Source organism: Rhinoderma darwinii, unplaced genomic scaffold (genome assembly GCF_050947455.1).
Source record: "Rhinoderma darwinii isolate aRhiDar2 unplaced genomic scaffold, aRhiDar2.hap1 Scaffold_2506, whole genome shotgun sequence".
Classification (NCBI taxonomy): Eukaryota; Metazoa; Chordata; class Amphibia; order Anura; family Rhinodermatidae; genus Rhinoderma; species Rhinoderma darwinii.
In genome coordinates, this window is record NW_027462803.1 from 1 (window position 1) to 16,566 (window position 16,566).

Here is a 16,566-nt window from a genome sequence, read left to right on the forward strand (position 1 = left end):
GACAGCACATACAAGAAACAATACATATGTTTCCCAGGCTCCTCTCTTCTTTTGGCTGCCACTTGGCAGCTTTCACTTGTTATCCACCCCGGCAACACAGTGCATAAACAAGTTTGCTTCTCAACGGAAGGAGGCCATCCATGTTGTCAATATGCAAATTCAGCCACTTTCAAGCCAACTGGAGCCAGAAATACACTCTTTCTGCTTTTCAACCTGAACAAGAAAACCCCAGCAAGCTGGAGCATGCAAAAATTGCTACAAAACTCAGTTTTGCTCCTCTCCACGGAAATCTTTAGTAAAAGGCGAAAGATTTATGCGTTCTGAAGAGAAACCAGAGTACTAAGGGACAAACTCTTCCTCCTTTCCTCACGCCATGGCCGCAGTCCTGTGTTAGCCCAGGGAGACCACCCGTAAGGGGGATAAAAACACAGACAACACATACAAGAAACAATACATATGTTTCCCAGGCTCCTCTCTTCTTTTGGCTGCCACTTGGCAGCTTTCACTTGTTATCCACCCCGGCAACACAGTGCATAAACAAGTTTGCTTCTCAACGGAAGGAGGCCATCCATGTTGTCAATATGCAAATTCAGCCACTTTCAAGCCAACTGGAGCCAGAAATACACTCTTTCTGCTTTTCAACCTGAACAAGAAAACCCCAGCAAGCTGGAGCATGCAAAAATTGCTACAAAACTCAGTTTTGCTCCTCTCCACGGAAATCTTTAGTAAAAGGCGAAAGATTTATGCGTTCTGAAGAGAAACCAGAGTACTAAGGGACAAACTCTTCCTCCTTTCCTCACGCCATGGCCGCAGTCCTGTGTTAGCCCAGGGAGACCACCCGTAAGGGGGATAAAAACACAGACAGCAAATACAAGAAACAATACATATGTTTCCCAGGCTCCTCTCTTCTTTTGGCTGCCACTTAGCAGCTTTCACTTGTTATCCACCCCGGCAACACAGTGCATAAACAAGTTTGCTTCTCAACGGAAGGAGGCCATCCATGTTGTCAATATGCAAATTCAGCCACTTTCAAGCCAACTGGAGCCAGAAATACACTCTTTCTGCTTTTCAACCTGAACAAGAAAACCCCAGCAAGCTGGAGCATGCAAAAATTGCTACAAAACTCAGTTTTGCTCCTCTCCACGGAAATCTTTAGTAAAAGGCGAAAGATTTATGCGTTCTGAAGAGAAACCAGAGTACTAAGGGACAAACTCTTCCTCCTTTCCTCACGCCATGGCCGCAGTCCTGTGTTAGCCCAGGGAGACCACCCGTAAGGGGGATAAAAACACAGACAGCACATACAAGAAACAATACATATGTTTCCCAGGCTCCTCTCTTCTTTTGGCTGCCACTTGGCAGCTTTCACTTGTTATCCACCCCGGCAACACAGTGCATAAACAAGTTTGCTTCTCAACGGAAGGAGGCCATCCATGTTGTCAATATGCAAATTCAGCCACTTTCAAGCCAACTGGAGCCAGAAATACACTCTTTCTGCTTTTCAACCTGAACAAGAAAACCCCAGCAAGCTGGAGCATGCAAAAATTGCTACAAAACTCAGTTTTGCTCCTCTCCACGGAAATCTTTAGTAAAAGGCGAAAGATTTATGCGTTCTGAAGAGAAACCAGAGTACTAAGGGACAAACTCTTCCTCCTTTCCTCACGCCATGGCCGCAGTCCTGTGTTAGCCCAGGGAGACCACCCGTAAGGGGGATAAAAACACAGACAGCACATACAAGAAACAATACATATGTTTCCCAGGCTCCTCTCTTCTTTTGGCTGCCACTTGGCAGCTTTCACTTGTTATCCACCCCGGCAACACAGTGCATAAACAAGTTTGCTTCTCAACGGAAGGAGGCCATCCATGTTGTCAATATGCAAATTCAGCCACTTTCAAGCCAACTGGAGCCAGAAATACACTCTTTCTGCTTTTCAACCTGAACAAGAAAACCCCAGCAAGCTGGAGCATGCAAAAATTGCTACAAAACTCAGTTTTGCTCCTCTCCACGGAAATCTTTAGTAAAAGGCGAAAGATTTATGCGTTCTGAAGAGAAACCAGAGTACTAAGGGACAAACTCTTCCTCCTTTCCTCACGCCATGGCCGCAGTCCTGTGTTAGCCCAGGGAGACCACCCGTAAGGGGGATAAAAACACAGACAGCACATACAAGAAACAATACATATGTTTCCCAGGCTCCTCTCTTCTTTTGGCTGCCACTTGGCAGCTTTCACTTGTTATCCACCCCGGCAACACAGTGCATAAACAAGTTTGCTTCTCAACGGAAGGAGGCCATCCATGTTGTCAATATGCAAATTCAGCCACTTTCAAGCCAACTGGAGCCAGAAATACACTCTTTCTGCTTTTCAACCTGAACAAGAAAACCCCAGCAAGCTGGAGCATGCAAAAATTGCTACAAAACTCAGTTTTGCTCCTCTCCACGGAAATCTTTAGTAAAAGGCGAAAGATTTATGCGTTCTGAAGAGAAACCAGAGTACTAAGGGACAAACTCTTCCTCCTTTCCTCACGCCATGGCCGCAGTCCTGTGTTAGCCCAGGGAGACCACCCGTAAGGGGGATAAAAACACAGACAGCACATACAAGAAACAATACATATGTTTCCCAGGCTCCTCTCTTCTTTTGGCTGCCACTTGGCAGCTTTCACTTGTTATCCACCCCGGCAACACAGTGCATAAACAAGTTTGCTTCTCAACGGAAGGAGGCCATCCATGTTGTCAATATGCAAATTCAGCCACTTTCAAGCCAACTGGAGCCAGAAATACACTCTTTCTGCTTTTCAACCTGAACAAGAAAACCCCAGCAAGCTGGAGCATGCAAAAATTGCTACAAAACTCAGTTTTGCTCCTCTCCACGGAAATCTTTAGTAAAAGGCGAAAGATTTATGCGTTCTGAAGAGAAACCAGAGTACTAAGAGACAAACTCTTCCTCCTTTCCTCACGCCATGGCCGCAGTCCTGTGTTAGCCCAGGGAGACCACCCGTAAGGGGGATAAAAACACAGACAGCACATACAAGAAACAATACATATGTTTCCCAGGCTCCTCTCTTCTTTTGGCTGCCACTTGGCAGCTTTCACTTGTTATCCACCCCGGCAACACAGTGCATAAACAAGTTTGCTTCTCAACGGAAGGAGGCCATCCATGTTGTCAATATGCAAATTCAGCCACTTTCAAGCCAACTGGAGCCAGAAATACACTCTTTCTGCTTTTCAACCTGAACAAGAAAACCCCAGCAAGCTGGAGCATGCAAAAATTGCTACAAAACTCAGTTTTGCTCCTCTCCACGGAAATCTTTAGTAAAAGGCGAAAGATTTATGCGTTCTGAAGAGAAACCAGAGTACTAAGGGACAAACTCTTCCCCCTTTCCTCACGCCATGGCCGCAGTCCTGTGTTAGCCCAGGGAGACCACCCGTAAGGGGGATAAAAACACAGACAGCACATACAAGAAACAATACATATGTTTCCCAGGCTCCTCTCTTCTTTTGGCTGCCACTTGGCAGCTTTCACTTGTTATCCACCCCGGCAACACAGTGCATAAACAAGTTTGCTTCTCAACGGAAGGAGGCCATCCATGTTGTCAATATGCAAATTCAGCCACTTTCAAGCCAACTGGAGCCAGAAATACACTCTTTCTGCTTTTCAACCTGAACATGAAAACCCCAGCAAGCTGGAGCATGCAAAAATTGCTACAAATCTCAGTTTTGCTCCTCTCCACGGAAATCTTTAGTAAAAGGCGAAAGATTTATGCGTTCTGAAGAGAAACCAGAGTACTAAGGGACAAACTCTTCCTCCTTTCCTCACGCCATGGCCGCAGTCCTGTGTTAGCCCAGGGAGACCACCCGTAAGGGGGATAAAAACACAGACAGCACATACAAGAAACAATACATATGTTTCCCAGGCTCCTCTCTTCTTTTGGCTGCCACTTGGCAGCTTTCACTTGTTATCCACCCTGGCAACACAGTGCATAAACAAGTTTGCTTCTCAACGGAAGGAGGCCATCCATGTTGTCAATATGCAAATTCAGCCACTTTCAAGCCAACTGGAGCCAGAAATACACTCTTTCTGCTTTTCAACCTGAACAAGAAAACCCCAGCAAGCTGGAGCATGCAAAAATTGCTACAAAACTCAGTTTTGCTCCTCTCCACGGAAATCTTTAGTAAAAGGCGAAAGATTTATGCGTTCTGAAGAGTAACCAGAGTACTAAGGGACAAACTCTTCCTCCTTTCCTCACGCCATGGCCGCAGTCCTGTGTTAGCCCAGGGAGACCACCCGTAAGGGGGATAAAAACACAGACAGCACATACAAGAAACAATACATATGTTTCCCAGGCTCCTCTCTTCTTTTGGCTGCCACTTGGCAGCTTTCACTTGTTATCCACCCCGGCAACACAGTGCATAAACAAGTTTGCTTCTCAACGGAAGGAGGCCATCCATGTTGTCAATATGCAAATTCAGCCACTTTCAAGCCAACTGGAGCCAGAAATACACTCTTTCTGCTTTTCAACCTGAACAAGAAAACCCCAGCAAGCTGGAGCATGCAAAAATTGCTACAAAACTCAGTTTTGCTCCTCTCCACGGAAATCTTTAGTAAAAGGCGAAAGATTTATGCGTTCTGAAGAGAAACCAGAGTACTAAGGGACAAACTCTTCCTCCTTTCCTCACGCCATGGCCGCAGTCCTGTGTTAGCCCAGGGAGACCACCCGTAAGGGGGATAAAAACACAGACAGCACATACAAGAAACAATACATATGTTTCCCAGGCTCCTCTCTTCTTTTGGCTGCCACTTGGCAGCTTTCACTTGTTATCCACCCCGGCAACACAGTGCATAAACAAGTTTGCTTCTCAACGGAAGGAGGCCATCCATGTTGTCAATATGCAAATTCAGCCACTTTCAACCCAACTGGAGCCAGAAATACACTCTTTCTGCTTTTCAACCTGAACAAGAAAACCCCAGCAAGCTGGAGCATGCAAAAATTGCTACAAAACTCAGTTTTGCTCCTCTCCACGGAAATCTTTAGTAAAAGGCGAAAGATTTATGCGTTCTGAAGAGAAACCAGAGTACTAAGGGACAAACTCTTCCTCCTTTCCTCACGCCATGGCCGCAGTCCTGTGTTAGCCCAGGGAGACCACCCGTAAGGGGGATAAAAACACAGACAGCACATACAAGAAACAATACATATGTTTCCCAGGCTCCTCTCTTCTTTTGGCTGCCACTTGGCAGCTTTCACTTGTTATCCACCCCGGCAACACAGTGCATAAACAAGTTTGCTTCTCAACGGAAGGAGGCCATCCATGTTGTCAATATGCAAATTCAGCCACTTTCAAGCCAACTGGAGCCAGAAATACACTCTTTCTGCTTTTCAACCTGAACAAGAAAACCCCAGCAAGCTGGAGCATGCAAAAATTGCTACAAAACTCAGTTTTGCTCCTCTCCACGGAAATCTTTAGTAAAAGGCGAAAGATTTATGCGTTCTGAAGAGAAACCAGAGTACTAAGGGACAAACTCTTCCTCCTTTCCTCACGCCATGGCCGCAGTCCTGTGTTAGCCCAGGGAGACCATCCGTAAGGGGGATAAAAACACAGACAGCACATACAAGAAACAATACATATGTTTCCCAGGCTCCTCTCTTCTTTTGGCTGCCACTTGGCAGCTTTCACTTGTTATCCACCCCGGCAACACAGTGCATAAACAAGTTTGCTTCTCAACGGAAGGAGGCCATCCATGTTGTCAATATGCAAATTCAGCCACTTTCAAGCCAACTGGAGCCAGAAATACACTCTTTCTGCTTTTCAACCTGAACAAGAAAACCCCAGCAAGCTGGTGCATGCAAAAATTGCTACAAAACTCAGTTTTGCTCCTCTCCACGGAAATCTTTAGTAAAAGGCGAAAGATTTATGCGTTCTGAAGAGAAACCAGAGTACTAAGGGACAAACTCTTCCTCCTTTCCTCACGCCATGGCCGCAGTCCTGTGTTAGCCCAGGGAGACCACCCGTAAGGGGGATAAAAACACAGACAGCACATACAAGAAACAATACATATGTTTCCCAGGCTCCTCTCTTCTTTTGGCTGCCACTTGGCAGCTTTCACTTGTTATCCACCCCGGCAACACAGTGCATAAACAAGTTTGCTTCTCAACGGAAGGAGGCCATCCATGTTGTCAATATGCAAATTCAGCCACTTTCAAGCCAACTGGAGCCAGAAATACACTCTTTCTGCTTTTCAACCTGAACAAGAAAACCCCAGCAAGCTGGAGCATGCAAAAATTGCTACAAAACTCAGTTTTGCTCCTCTCCACGGAAATCTTTAGTAAAAGGCGAAAGATTTATGCGTTCTGAAGAGAAACCAGAGTACTAAGAGACAAACTCTTCCTCCTTTCCTCACGCCATGGCCGCAGTCCTGTGTTAGCCCAGGGAGACCACCCGTAAGGGGGATAAAAACACAGACAGCACATACAAGAAACAATACATATGTTTCCCAGGCTCCTCTCTTCTTTTGGCTGCCACTTGGCAGCTTTCACTTGTTATCCACCCCGGCAACACAGTGCATAAACAAGTTTGCTTCTCAACGGAAGGAGGCCATCCATGTTGTCAATATGCAAATTCAGCCACTTTCAAGCCAACTGGAGCCAGAAATACACTCTTTCTGCTTTTCAACCTGAACAAGAAAACCCCAGCAAGCTGGAGCATGCAAAAATTGCTACAAAACTCAGTTTTGCTCCTCTCCACGGAAATCTTTAGTAAAAGGCGAAAGATTTATGCGTTCTGAAGAGAAACCAGAGTACTAAGGGACAAACTCTTCCCCCTTTCCTCACGCCATGGCCGCAGTCCTGTGTTAGCCCAGGGAGACCACCCGTAAGGGGGATAAAAACACAGACAGCACATACAAGAAACAATACATATGTTTCCCAGGCTCCTCTCTTCTTTTGGCTGCCACTTGGCAGCTTTCACTTGTTATCCACCCCGGCAACACAGTGCATAAACAAGTTTGCTTCTCAACGGAAGGAGGCCATCCATGTTGTCAATATGCAAATTCAGCCACTTTCAAGCCAACTGGAGCCAGAAATACACTCTTTCTGCTTTTCAACCTGAACATGAAAACCCCAGCAAGCTGGAGCATGCAAAAATTGCTACAAAACTCAGTTTTGCTCCTCTCCACGGAAATCTTTAGTAAAAGGCGAAAGATTTATGCGTTCTGAAGAGAAACCAGAGTACTAAGGGACAAACTCTTCCTCCTTTCCTCACGCCATGGCCGCAGTCCTGTGTTAGCCCAGGGAGACCACCCGTAAGGGGGATAAAAACACAGACAGCACATACAAGAAACAATACATATGTTTCCCAGGCTCCTCTCTTCTTTTGGCTGCCACTTGGCAGCTTTCACTTGTTATCCACCCTGGCAACACAGTGCATAAACAAGTTTGCTTCTCAACGGAAGGAGGCCATCCATGTTGTCAATATGCAAATTCAGCCACTTTCAAGCCAACTGGAGCCAGAAATACACTCTTTCTGCTTTTCAACCTGAACAAGAAAACCCCAGCAAGCTGGAGCATGCAAAAATTGCTACAAAACTCAGTTTTGCTCCTCTCCACGGAAATCTTTAGTAAAAGGCGAAAGATTTATGCGTTCTGAAGAGAAACCAGAGTACTAAGGGACAAACTCTTCCTCCTTTCCTCACGCCATGGCCGCAGTCCTGTGTTAGCCCAGGGAGACCACCCGTAAGGGGGATAAAAACACAGACAGCACATACAAGAAACAATACATATGTTTCCCAGGCTCCTCTCTTCTTTTGGCTGCCACTTGGCAGCTTTCACTTGTTATCCACCCCGGCAACACAGTGCATAAACAAGTTTGCTTCTCAACGGAAGGAGGCCATCCATGTTGTCAATATGCAAATTCAGCCACTTTCAAGCCAACTGGAGCCAGAAATACACTCTTTCTGCTTTTCAACCTGAACAAGAAAACCCCAGCAAGCTGGAGCATGCAAAAATTGCTACAAAACTCAGTTTTGCTCCTCTCCACGGAAATCTTTAGTAAAAGGCGAAAGATTTATGCGTTCTGAAGAGAAACCAGAGTACTAAGGGACAAACTCTTCCTCCTTTCCTCACGCCATGGCCGCAGTCCTGTGTTAGCCCAGGGAGACCACCCGTAAGGGGGATAAAAACACAGACAGCACATACAAGAAACAATACATATGTTTCCCAGGCTCCTCTCTTCTTTTGGCTGCCACTTGGCAGCTTTCACTTGTTATCCACCCCGGCAACACAGTGCATAAACAAGTTTGCTTCTCAACGGAAGGAGGCCATCCATGTTGTCAATATGCAAATTCAGCCACTTTCAACCCAACTGGAGCCAGAAATACACTCTTTCTGCTTTTCAACCTGAACAAGAAAACCCCAGCAAGCTGGAGCATGCAAAAATTGCTACAAAACTCAGTTTTGCTCCTCTCCACGGAAATCTTTAGTAAAAGGCGAAAGATTTATGCGTTCTGAAGAGAAACCAGAGTACTAAGGGACAAACTCTTCCTCCTTTCCTCACGCCATGGCCGCAGTCCTGTGTTAGCCCAGGGAGACCACCCGTAAGGGGGATAAAAACACAGACAGCACATACAAGAAACAATACATATGTTTCCCAGGCTCCTCTCTTCTTTTGGCTGCCACTTGGCAGCTTTCACTTGTTATCCACCCCGGCAACACAGTGCATAAACAAGTTTGCTTCTCAACGGAAGGAGGCCATCCATGTTGTCAATATGCAAATTCAGCCACTTTCAAGCCAACTGGAGCCAGAAATACACTCTTTCTGCTTTTCAACCTGAACAAGAAAACCCCAGCAAGCTGGAGCATGCAAAAATTGCTACAAAACTCAGTTTTGCTCCTCTCCACGGAAATCTTTAGTAAAAGGCGAAAGATTTATGCGTTCTGAAGAGAAACCAGAGTACTAAGGGACAAACTCTTCCTCCTTTCCTCACGCCATGGCCGCAGTCCTGTGTTAGCCCAGGGAGACCATCCGTAAGGGGGATAAAAACACAGACAGCACATACAAGAAACAATACATATGTTTCCCAGGCTCCTCTCTTCTTTTGGCTGCCACTTGGCAGCTTTCACTTGTTATCCACCCCGGCAACACAGTGCATAAACAAGTTTGCTTCTCAACGGAAGGAGGCCATCCATGTTGTCAATATGCAAATTCAGCCACTTTCAAGCCAACTGGAGCCAGAAATACACTCTTTCTGCTTTTCAACCTGAACAAGAAAACCCCAGCAAGCTGGTGCATGCAAAAATTGCTACAAAACTCAGTTTTGCTCCTCTCCACGGAAATCTTTAGTAAAAGGCGAAAGATTTATGCGTTCTGAAGAGAAACCAGAGTACTAAGGGACAAACTCTTCCTCCTTTCCTCACGCCATGGCCGCAGTCCTGTGTTAGCCCAGGGAGACCACCCGTAAGGGGGATAAAAACACAGACAGCACATACAAGAAACAATACATATGTTTCCCAGGCTCCTCTCTTCTTTTGGCTGCCACTTGGCAGCTTTCACTTGTTATCCACCCCGGCAACACAGTGCATAAACAAGTTTGCTTCTCAACGGAAGGAGGCCATCCATGTTGTCAATATGCAAATTCAGCCACTTTCAAGCCAACTGGAGCCAGAAATACACTCTTTCTGCTTTTCAACCTGAACAAGAAAACCCCAGCAAGCTGGAGCATGCAAAAATTGCTACAAAACTCAGTTTTGCTCTTCTCCACGGAAATCTTTAGTAAAAGGCGAAAGATTTATGCGTTCTGAAGAGAAACCAGAGTACTAAGGGACAAACTCTTCCTCCTTTCCTCACGCCATGGCCGCAGTCCTGTGTTAGCCCAGGGAGACCACCCGTAAGGGGGATAAAAACACAGACAGCACATACAAGAAACAATACATATGTTTCCCAGGCTCCTCTCTTCTTTTGGCTGCCACTTGGCAGCTTTCACTTGTTATCCACCCCGGCAACACAGTGCATAAACAAGTTTGCTTCTCAACGGAAGGAGGCCATCCATGTTGTCAATATGCAAATTCAGCCACTTTCAAGCCAACTGGAGCCAGAAATACACTCTTTCTGCTTTTCAACCTGAACAAGAAAACCCCAGCAAGCTGGAGCATGCAAAAATTGCTACAAAACTCAGTTTTGCTCCTCTCCACGGAAATCTTTAGTAAAAGGCGAAAGATTTATGCGTTCTGAAGAGAAACCAGAGTACTAAGGGACAAACTCTTCCTCCTTTCCTCACGCCATGGCCGCAGTCCTGTGTTAGCCCAGGGAGACCACCCGTAAGGGGGATAAAAACACAGACAGCACATACAAGAAACAATACATATGTTTCCCAGGCTCCTCTCTTCTTTTGGCTGCCACTTGGCAGCTTTCACTTGTTATCCACCCCGGCAACACAGTGCATAAACAAGTTTGCTTCTCAACGGAAGGAGGCCATCCATGTTGTCAATACGCAAATTCAGCCACTTTCAAGCCAACTGGAGCCAGAAATACACTCTTTCTGCTTTTCAACCTGAAACACCGAAAAAGGCCATACTTGCAAATGGACACAGCCAGGCCAGAAATGCTGATGAAAGGGCGAGCAGGTGCTTTAAATAATAATAGCCACTCCCACTAGTCTTGAGGGGAGTGGTGTGCGGTGCATGGGATGTGTAGTAAGAAATAATAAATGAATAGTGTGTGTGCAAGTGTAATACTATAAGTGAAATATAGGGGGCAGTAATAAATGAAGTGCCTCAATAGAAATAAATGGATAATGGGGTGCAAGTGAGTGAAACATGGAGGGATAGTGTGTATGTCATGAGGCACAACGTGTATAGCCAGGTAGAAGCCTATTTGTGACGCCTTGATAATTCATAGAGCGGGCTACCCTGCTTGCTATGCCAAACAACAACACACCATGCTCTCCCAGCATCAAAGACCCGGCTGTGTCCAAGAGAAGCGAATATACATAATGAAAAATACCTGGGGTATTGGTAATCATTTTGGCCAAAAGGACGCAAGCTCGCAATCCACGACAAGGATCCCCAGACTTGCGAGTCCCTAAATCCTAAACTGGAACAGAACGTTCCTGATGCACAAACAGAAACGATAAAAACAAGGGGACATATACAAAAACACCGAAAAAGGCCATACTTACTTGCTGGGAGAGCATGGTGTGTTGTTGTTTGGCATAGCAAGCAGGGTAGCCCGCTCTATGAATTATCAAGGCGTCACAAATAGGCTTCTACCTGGCTATACACGTTGTGCCTCATGACATACACACTATCCCTCCATGTTTCACTCACTTGCACCCCATTATCCATTTATTTCTATTGAGGCACTTCATTTATTACTGCCCCCTATATTTCACTTATAGTATTACACTTGCACACACACTATTCATTTATTATTTCTTACTACACATCCCATGCACCGCACACCACTCCCCTCAAGACTAGTGGGAGTGGCTATTATTATTTAAAGCACCTGCTCGCCCTTTCATCAGCATTTCTGGCCTGGCTGTGTCCATTTGCAAGTATGGCCTTTTTCGGTGTTTCTGTATATGTCCCTGTGTTTTTATCGGTTCTGTTTGTGCATCAGGAACGTTCTGTTCCAGTTTAGGATTTAGGGACTCGCAAGTCTGGGGATCCTTGTCGTGGATTGCGAGCTTGCGTCCTTTTGGCCAAAATGATTACCAATACCCCAGGTATTTTTCATTATGTATATTCGCTTCTCTTGGACACAGCCGGGTCTTTGATGCTGGGAGAGCATGGTGTGTTGTTGTTTGGCATAGCAAGCAGGGTAGCCCGCTCTATGAATTATCAAGGCGTCACAAATAGGCTTCTACCTGGCTATACACGTTGTGCCTCATGACATACACACTATCCCTCCATGTTTCACTCACTTGCACCCCATTATCCATTTATTTCTATTGAGGCACTTCATTTATTACTGCCCCCTATATTTCACTTATAGTATTACACTTGCACACACACTATTCATTTATTATTTCTTACTACACATCCCATGCACCGCACACCACTCCCCTCAAGACTAGTGGGAGTGGCTATTATTATTTAAAGCACCTGCTCGCCCTTTCATCAGCATTTCTGGCCTGGCTGTGTCCATTTGCAAGTATGGCCTTTTTCGGTGTTTCTGTATATGTCCCTGTGTTTTTATCGGTTCTGTTTGTGCATCAGGAACGTTCTGTTCCAGTTTAGGATTTAGGGACTCGCAAGTCTGGGGATCCTTGTCGTGGATTGCGAGCTTGCGTCCTTTTGGCCAAAATGATTACCAATACCCCAGGTATTTTTCATTATGTATATTCGCTTCTCTTGGACACAGCCGGGTCTTTGATGCTGGGAGAGCATGGTGTGTTGTTGTTTGGCATAGCAAGCAGGGTAGCCCGCTCTATGAATTATCAAGGCGTCACAAATAGGCTTCTACCTGGCTATACACGTTGTGCCTCATGACATACACACTATCCCTCCATGTTTCACTCACTTGCACCCCATTATCCATTTATTTCTATTGAGGCACTTCATTTATTACTGCCCCCTATATTTCACTTATAGTATTACACTTGCACACACACTATTCATTTATTATTTCTTACTACACATCCCATGCACCGCACACCACTCCCCTCAAGACTAGTGGGAGTGGCTATTATTATTTAAAGCACCTGCTCGCCCTTTCATCAGCATTTCTGGCCTGGCTGTGTCCATTTGCAAGTATGGCCTTTTTCGGTGTTTCTGTATATGTCCCTGTGTTTTTATCGGTTCTGTTTGTGCATCAGGAACGTTCTGTTCCAGTTTAGGATTTAGGGACTCGCAAGTCTGGGGATCCTTGTCGTGGATTGCGAGCTTGCGTCCTTTTGGCCAAAATGATTACCAATACCCCAGGTATTTTTCATTATGTATATTCGCTTCTCTTGGACACAGCCGGGTCTTTGATGCTGGGAGAGCATGGTGTGTTGTTGTTTGGCATAGCAAGCAGGGTAGCCCGCTCTATGAATTATCAAGGCGTCACAAATAGGCTTCTACCTGGCTATACACGTTGTGCCTCATGACATACACACTATCCCTCCATGTTTCACTCACTTGCACCCCATTATCCATTTATTTCTATTGAGGCACTTCATTTATTACTGCCCCCTATATTTCACTTATAGTATTACACTTGCACACACACTATTCATTTATTATTTCTTACTACACATCCCATGCACCGCACACCACTCCCCTCAAGACTAGTGGGAGTGGCTATTATTATTTAAAGCACCTGCTCGCCCTTTCATCAGCATTTCTGGCCTGGCTGTGTCCATTTGCAAGTATGGCCTTTTTCGGTGTTTCTGTATATGTCCCTGTGTTTTTATCGGTTCTGTTTGTGCATCAGGAACGTTCTGTTCCAGTTTAGGATTTAGGGACTCGCAAGTCTGGGGATCCTTGTCGTGGATTGCGAGCTTGCGTCCTTTTGGCCAAAATGATTACCAATACCCCAGGTATTTTTCATTATGTATATTCGCTTCTCTTGGACACAGCCGGGTCTTTGATGCTGGGAGAGCATGGTGTGTTGTTGTTTGGCATAGCAAGCAGGGTAGCCCGCTCTATGAATTATCAAGGCGTCACAAATAGGCTTCTACCTGGCTATACACGTTGTGCCTCATGACATACACACTATCCCTCCATGTTTCACTCACTTGCACCCCATTATCCATTTATTTCTATTGAGGCACTTCATTTATTACTGCCCCCTATATTTCACTTATAGTATTACACTTGCACACACACTATTCATTTATTATTTCTTACTACACATCCCATGCACCGCACACCACTCCCCTCAAGACTAGTGGGAGTGGCTATTATTATTTAAAGCACCTGCTCGCCCTTTCATCAGCATTTCTGGCCTGGCTGTGTCCATTTGCAAGTATGGCCTTTTTCGGTGTTTCTGTATATGTCCCTGTGTTTTTATCGGTTCTGTTTGTGCATCAGGAACGTTCTGTTCCAGTTTAGGATTTAGGGACTCGCAAGTCTGGGGATCCTTGTCGTGGATTGCGAGCTTGCGTCCTTTTGGCCAAAATGATTACCAATACCCCAGGTATTTTTCATTATGTATATTCGCTTCTCTTGGACACAGCCGGGTCTTTGATGCTGGGAGAGCATGGTGTGTTGTTGTTTGGCATAGCAAGCAGGGTAGCCCGCTCTATGAATTATCAAGGCGTCACAAATAGGCTTCTACCTGGCTATACACGTTGTGCCTCATGACATACACACTATCCCTCCATGTTTCACTCACTTGCACCCCATTATCCATTTATTTCTATTGAGGCACTTCATTTATTACTGCCCCCTATATTTCACTTATAGTATTACACTTGCACACACACTATTCATTTATTATTTCTTACTACACATCCCATGCACCGCACACCACTCCCCTCAAGACTAGTGGGAGTGGCTATTATTATTTAAAGCACCTGCTCGCCCTTTCATCAGCATTTCTGGCCTGGCTGTGTCCATTTGCAAGTATGGCCTTTTTCGGTGTTTCTGTATATGTCCCTGTGTTTTTATCGGTTCTGTTTGTGCATCAGGAACGTTCTGTTCCAGTTTAGGATTTAGGGACTCGCAAGTCTGGGGATCCTTGTCGTGGATTGCGAGCTTGCGTCCTTTTGGCCAAAATGATTACCAATACCCCAGGTATTTTTCATTATGTATATTCGCTTCTCTTGGACACAGCCGGGTCTTTGATGCTGGGAGAGCATGGTGTGTTGTTGTTTGGCATAGCAAGCAGGGTAGCCCGCTCTATGAATTATCAAGGCGTCACAAATAGGCTTCTACCTGGCTATACACGTTGTGCCTCATGACATACACACTATCCCTCCATGTTTCACTCACTTGCACCCCATTATCCATTTATTTCTATTGAGGCACTTCATTTATTACTGCCCCCTATATTTCACTTATAGTATTACACTTGCACACACACTATTCATTTATTATTTCTTACTACACATCCCATGCACCGCACACCACTCCCCTCAAGACTAGTGGGAGTGGCTATTATTATTTAAAGCACCTGCTCGCCCTTTCATCAGCATTTCTGGCCTGGCTGTGTCCATTTGCAAGTATGGCCTTTTTCGGTGTTTCTGTATATGTCCCTGTGTTTTTATCGGTTCTGTTTGTGCATCAGGAACGTTCTGTTCCAGTTTAGGATTTAGGGACTCGCAAGTCTGGGGATCCTTGTCGTGGATTGCGAGCTTGCGTCCTTTTGGCCAAAATGATTACCAATACCCCAGGTATTTTTCATTATGTATATTCGCTTCTCTTGGACACAGCCGGGTCTTTGATGCTGGGAGAGCATGGTGTGTTGTTGTTTGGCATAGCAAGCAGGGTAGCCCGCTCTATGAATTATCAAGGCGTCACAAATAGGCTTCTACCTGGCTATACACGTTGTGCCTCATGACATACACACTATCCCTCCATGTTTCACTCACTTGCACCCCATTATCCATTTATTTCTATTGAGGCACTTCATTTATTACTGCCCCCTATATTTCACTTATAGTATTACACTTGCACACACACTATTCATTTATTATTTCTTACTACACATCCCATGCACCGCACACCACTCCCCTCAAGACTAGTGGGAGTGGCTATTATTATTTAAAGCACCTGCTCGCCCTTTCATCAGCATTTCTGGCCTGGCTGTGTCCATTTGCAAGTATGGCCTTTTTCGGTGTTTCTGTATATGTCCCTGTGTTTTTATCGGTTCTGTTTGTGCATCAGGAACGTTCTGTTCCAGTTTAGGATTTAGGGACTCGCAAGTCTGGGGATCCTTGTCGTGGATTGCGAGCTTGCGTCCTTTTGGCCAAAATGATTACCAATACCCCAGGTATTTTTCATTATGTATATTCGCTTCTCTTGGACACAGCCGGGTCTTTGATGCTGGGAGAGCATGGTGTGTTGTTGTTTGGCATAGCAAGCAGGGTAGCCCGCTCTATGAATTATCAAGGCGTCACAAATAGGCTTCTACCTGGCTATACACGTTGTGCCTCATGACATACACACTATCCCTCCATGTTTCACTCACTTGCACCCCATTATCCATTTATTTCTATTGAGGCACTTCATTTATTACTGCCCCCTATATTTCACTTATAGTATTACACTTGCACACACACTATTCATTTATTATTTCTTACTACACATCCCATGCACCGCACACCACTCCCCTCAAGACTAGTGGGAGTGGCTATTATTATTTAAAGCACCTGCTCGCCCTTTCATCAGCATTTCTGGCCTGGCTGTGTCCATTTGCAAGTATGGCCTTTTTCGGTGTTTCTGTATATGTCCCTGTGTTTTTATCGGTTCTGTTTGTGCATCAGGAACGTTCTGTTCCAGTTTAGGATTTAGGGACTCGCAAGTCTGGGGATCCTTGTCGTGGATTGCGAGCTTGCGTCCTTTTGGCCAAAATGATTACCAATACCCCAGGTATTTTTCATTATGTATATTCGCTTCTCTTGGACACAGCCGGGTCTTTGATGCTGGGAGAGCAT

General features: G+C 45.3%; 24 non-coding genes across 24 annotated transcripts; all 24 read right to left on the bottom strand.

Moving 5' to 3' along the window:
• Positions 1–224: 224 nt before the first annotated feature.
• LOC142702942 (U5 spliceosomal RNA) lies at positions 225–340 on the bottom strand. The gene has a single exon (XR_012867320.1). It is a non-coding gene; the product is annotated as a U5 spliceosomal RNA (small nuclear RNA).
• Positions 341–654: 314 nt separating this feature from the next.
• On the bottom strand, positions 655–770 carry LOC142702954 (U5 spliceosomal RNA). Its single transcript, XR_012867331.1, has one exon. It is a non-coding gene; the product is annotated as a U5 spliceosomal RNA (small nuclear RNA).
• A 314-nt stretch (positions 771–1,084) lies between these two features.
• On the bottom strand, positions 1,085–1,200 carry LOC142702966 (U5 spliceosomal RNA). The gene has a single exon (XR_012867342.1). It is a non-coding gene; the product is annotated as a U5 spliceosomal RNA (small nuclear RNA).
• A 314-nt stretch (positions 1,201–1,514) lies between these two features.
• On the bottom strand, positions 1,515–1,630 carry LOC142702978 (U5 spliceosomal RNA). Its single transcript, XR_012867353.1, has one exon. It is a non-coding gene; the product is annotated as a U5 spliceosomal RNA (small nuclear RNA).
• Positions 1,631–1,944: 314 nt separating this feature from the next.
• Positions 1,945–2,060, bottom strand: LOC142702980 (U5 spliceosomal RNA). The gene has a single exon (XR_012867355.1). It is a non-coding gene; the product is annotated as a U5 spliceosomal RNA (small nuclear RNA).
• Positions 2,061–2,374: 314 nt separating this feature from the next.
• On the bottom strand, positions 2,375–2,490 carry LOC142702943 (U5 spliceosomal RNA). The gene has a single exon (XR_012867321.1). It is a non-coding gene; the product is annotated as a U5 spliceosomal RNA (small nuclear RNA).
• Positions 2,491–2,804: 314 nt separating this feature from the next.
• On the bottom strand, positions 2,805–2,920 carry LOC142702944 (U5 spliceosomal RNA). The gene has a single exon (XR_012867322.1). It is a non-coding gene; the product is annotated as a U5 spliceosomal RNA (small nuclear RNA).
• Positions 2,921–3,234: 314 nt separating this feature from the next.
• Positions 3,235–3,350, bottom strand: LOC142702945 (U5 spliceosomal RNA). Its single transcript, XR_012867323.1, has one exon. It is a non-coding gene; the product is annotated as a U5 spliceosomal RNA (small nuclear RNA).
• A 314-nt stretch (positions 3,351–3,664) lies between these two features.
• On the bottom strand, positions 3,665–3,780 carry LOC142702976 (U5 spliceosomal RNA). The gene has a single exon (XR_012867351.1). It is a non-coding gene; the product is annotated as a U5 spliceosomal RNA (small nuclear RNA).
• Positions 3,781–4,094: 314 nt separating this feature from the next.
• LOC142702975 (U5 spliceosomal RNA) lies at positions 4,095–4,210 on the bottom strand. Its single transcript, XR_012867350.1, has one exon. It is a non-coding gene; the product is annotated as a U5 spliceosomal RNA (small nuclear RNA).
• Positions 4,211–4,524: 314 nt separating this feature from the next.
• Positions 4,525–4,640, bottom strand: LOC142702946 (U5 spliceosomal RNA). The gene has a single exon (XR_012867324.1). It is a non-coding gene; the product is annotated as a U5 spliceosomal RNA (small nuclear RNA).
• Positions 4,641–4,954: 314 nt separating this feature from the next.
• LOC142702947 (U5 spliceosomal RNA) lies at positions 4,955–5,070 on the bottom strand. Its single transcript, XR_012867325.1, has one exon. It is a non-coding gene; the product is annotated as a U5 spliceosomal RNA (small nuclear RNA).
• A 314-nt stretch (positions 5,071–5,384) lies between these two features.
• Positions 5,385–5,500, bottom strand: LOC142702948 (U5 spliceosomal RNA). The gene has a single exon (XR_012867326.1). It is a non-coding gene; the product is annotated as a U5 spliceosomal RNA (small nuclear RNA).
• Positions 5,501–5,814: 314 nt separating this feature from the next.
• LOC142702973 (U5 spliceosomal RNA) lies at positions 5,815–5,930 on the bottom strand. The gene has a single exon (XR_012867348.1). It is a non-coding gene; the product is annotated as a U5 spliceosomal RNA (small nuclear RNA).
• A 314-nt stretch (positions 5,931–6,244) lies between these two features.
• Positions 6,245–6,360, bottom strand: LOC142702950 (U5 spliceosomal RNA). The gene has a single exon (XR_012867327.1). It is a non-coding gene; the product is annotated as a U5 spliceosomal RNA (small nuclear RNA).
• A 314-nt stretch (positions 6,361–6,674) lies between these two features.
• On the bottom strand, positions 6,675–6,790 carry LOC142702951 (U5 spliceosomal RNA). Its single transcript, XR_012867328.1, has one exon. It is a non-coding gene; the product is annotated as a U5 spliceosomal RNA (small nuclear RNA).
• Positions 6,791–7,104: 314 nt separating this feature from the next.
• Positions 7,105–7,220, bottom strand: LOC142702952 (U5 spliceosomal RNA). The gene has a single exon (XR_012867329.1). It is a non-coding gene; the product is annotated as a U5 spliceosomal RNA (small nuclear RNA).
• Positions 7,221–7,534: 314 nt separating this feature from the next.
• On the bottom strand, positions 7,535–7,650 carry LOC142702953 (U5 spliceosomal RNA). Its single transcript, XR_012867330.1, has one exon. It is a non-coding gene; the product is annotated as a U5 spliceosomal RNA (small nuclear RNA).
• A 314-nt stretch (positions 7,651–7,964) lies between these two features.
• On the bottom strand, positions 7,965–8,080 carry LOC142702955 (U5 spliceosomal RNA). The gene has a single exon (XR_012867332.1). It is a non-coding gene; the product is annotated as a U5 spliceosomal RNA (small nuclear RNA).
• A 314-nt stretch (positions 8,081–8,394) lies between these two features.
• Positions 8,395–8,510, bottom strand: LOC142702956 (U5 spliceosomal RNA). Its single transcript, XR_012867333.1, has one exon. It is a non-coding gene; the product is annotated as a U5 spliceosomal RNA (small nuclear RNA).
• Positions 8,511–8,824: 314 nt separating this feature from the next.
• Positions 8,825–8,940, bottom strand: LOC142702957 (U5 spliceosomal RNA). The gene has a single exon (XR_012867334.1). It is a non-coding gene; the product is annotated as a U5 spliceosomal RNA (small nuclear RNA).
• A 314-nt stretch (positions 8,941–9,254) lies between these two features.
• Positions 9,255–9,370, bottom strand: LOC142702974 (U5 spliceosomal RNA). The gene has a single exon (XR_012867349.1). It is a non-coding gene; the product is annotated as a U5 spliceosomal RNA (small nuclear RNA).
• Positions 9,371–9,684: 314 nt separating this feature from the next.
• On the bottom strand, positions 9,685–9,800 carry LOC142702979 (U5 spliceosomal RNA). Its single transcript, XR_012867354.1, has one exon. It is a non-coding gene; the product is annotated as a U5 spliceosomal RNA (small nuclear RNA).
• Positions 9,801–10,114: 314 nt separating this feature from the next.
• On the bottom strand, positions 10,115–10,230 carry LOC142702958 (U5 spliceosomal RNA). Its single transcript, XR_012867335.1, has one exon. It is a non-coding gene; the product is annotated as a U5 spliceosomal RNA (small nuclear RNA).
• Positions 10,231–16,566: the final 6,336 nt, after the last annotated feature.